Source organism: Hemiscyllium ocellatum, chromosome 1, assembly GCF_020745735.1.
Source record: "Hemiscyllium ocellatum isolate sHemOce1 chromosome 1, sHemOce1.pat.X.cur, whole genome shotgun sequence".
NCBI lineage: Eukaryota > Metazoa > Chordata > Chondrichthyes > Orectolobiformes > Hemiscylliidae > Hemiscyllium > Hemiscyllium ocellatum.
In genome coordinates, this window is record NC_083401.1 from 49436334 (window position 1) to 49438935 (window position 2602).

The following is a 2602-nucleotide window of genomic DNA, read 5'->3' on the forward strand; positions in this document are numbered from 1 at the left end:
TGGGTAGGCACTCAAATTGGCAGCATGTGACCAGTGTCCGACAAGAGTTTGTATTAGGGCCTCAATTATTAATTAATGACTTAGATAATGGCATGGAACATCATCTATCCAAATTTAGTGATGACACAAAGTTAGGTGGCATTGTAGACAATATGGGGATTATAGCATAAAATTATGAAGGAATATTGATAGACTAAGTGAATGGGAATAATCTGAGGTAGATAGAGTTCAATGTAAAGCAAGTATGAGGCTATCCATTTTGGACTGAAAAAAGATAGGTCCAGGTACTTTTTAGATGGTATGAAGTTAAATACGGTGGATGTCCAAAGTGTCTTTAAGGTCTTTAACAGTGGTTAGCACTGCTGCCTCACAGCGCCTGAGACCTGGGTTCAGTTCCCGACTCAGGCGACCGACTGTGTGGAGTTTGCACGTTCTCCCCATGTCTGCGTGGGTTTCCTCCGGGTGCTCCGGTTTCCTCCCACAGTCCAAAGATGTGCGGGTCAGGTGAATTGGCCATGCTAAATTGCCCGTAGTGTTCGGTAAATGTAGGGGTATGGGTGGGTTGCGCTTTGGCGGGTCGGTGTGGACTTGTTGGGCCGAAGGGCCTGTTTCCACACTTAAGTAATCTAATCTAATCTACTGTTCCATCAGTCTACAGATGATCATCAGGAAAGTGATGGAAGGTGTCATCAACAGTCACCCCAAGCAGTACCTGCTCAGCAATAACCCTGCTCCGGTGATGGCCAGTTTGGGTTCCATCAGGGCCACTCATCTCCTGACCTCATTACAACCTTGGTTCAAACATGGACAAAAGAGCTGAATTCCACAGAAGAGGTAAGAGTGACAGTCCTTGACTACAAGGCTGCATTCAACGAAGTGAGGCATCCAGGAGCCCTAGCGAAACTGGAACAAATGGGTATCAGGGGGCAAACTCTCCACTGATTGGGGTCATACCAGATACATAGGATGATGAATGTAATTGTTGGAAGTCAATCACCTCAATTCTGGGTCGTCTGCTGTTTGTAATTTTTATTAATGACTTAGAAGAGGGAGTCGAAGGGTGGGTCAGTAAATTTGTAGACGATACGAAGATTGGTGGCGTTGTGGATAGTGAGGAGGGCTATTGTCAGCTGCAAAGGGACTTAGATATGATGCAGAGCTGGGCTGAGGAGTGGCAGATGGAATTCAACCCTGTCAAGTGTGAGGTTGTCCATTTTGGAAGGACAAATAAGAATGCGGAATACAGGGTTAACGGTAGGGTTCTTAGTAAGGTGGAGGAGCAGAGGGATCTTTGGGTCTATGTTCATAGCTCTTTGAAAGTTGCCACTCAGGTGGATTGAGCTTGTAAGAAGGCCTATGGTGTATTAGCATTCATTAGCAGAGGGATTGAATTCAAGAGTCGTGAGGTGATGTTGCAGCTGTACAGGACCTTGGTAAGGCCACATTTGGAGTACTATGTGCAGTTCTGGTCGCCTCACTTTGGGAAAGATGTAGAAGCTTTGGAGAGGGTGCAGAGGAGATTAACCAGGATGTTGCCTGGAATGGAGAATAGGTCATACGAGGATAGGTTGAGAGTGCTAGGCCTTTTCTCAGTGGAACAGCTAAGGATGAGGGGTGACTTGATAGAGGTTTATAAGATGATCAGGGGAATAGATAGAGTAGACAGTCAGAGACTTTTTCCCCAGGTACAACAGAGTGTTACAAGGGGACATAAATTTAAGGTGAAGGGTGGAAGGTATAGGGGGGATGTCAGGGGTAGGTTCTTTACCCAGAGAGTGGTGGGGGCATGGAATGCGCTGCCTGTGGGAGTGGCAGAGTCAGAATTATTGGTGACCTTTAAGCGGCAATTGGATAGGTACATGGATAGGTGTTTAAGCTAGGACAAATATTCGGCACAACTTTGTGGGCTGAAGGGCCTGTTCTGTGCTGTATATTGTTCTATGTTCTAGCTCCAGGATATCTCTGCAGGAGTTCCTCAGGGTCATGTCCTGGGCTCAAACATCTTCAGCTGCTTCATCAATGATGCACCCTCCATCATCAGGGCAGAAGTGTGAATGTTCACTGATGATTGCACAATATTCAGCACCATTTGCAACTGTTCAGATACTGAAACAGTCCAAGATTAGACAATTCCTGATGAAGGGCTTATGCCCGAAACGTCGAATTTCCTATTCCTTGGATGCTGCCTAACCTGCTGTGCTTTAACCAGCAACACATTTTCAACTGTGATCCCTAGCATCTGCAGACCTCATTTTTTACCCCAAGATTAGACAATATCTAAGATTGGGCTGACAAGTGGCAATTAACATGCGCACCACAGAAATGCCGGGCAATGACCATCTTCAAAAAGAGACGATCTAACTACTGCCCTTTGACACTCAATTATTTTATGATCATGAGTCCCCCATTGTCAACTTTTGGGGCTACCACTGACTAGCAACTCAACTGGTCTCATGAGATAAACAGTCACGGTTAAGAGGCTAGGAAAGCTGAGCAAGTTACTCAATTTTTGACTACCTAAAGCCTGTCACTTGCCTGGATGGGTAGAGCTCCAATAACAATCAGAAAGCTTGACACCATCCAGGACAAAGCAGCCCACATG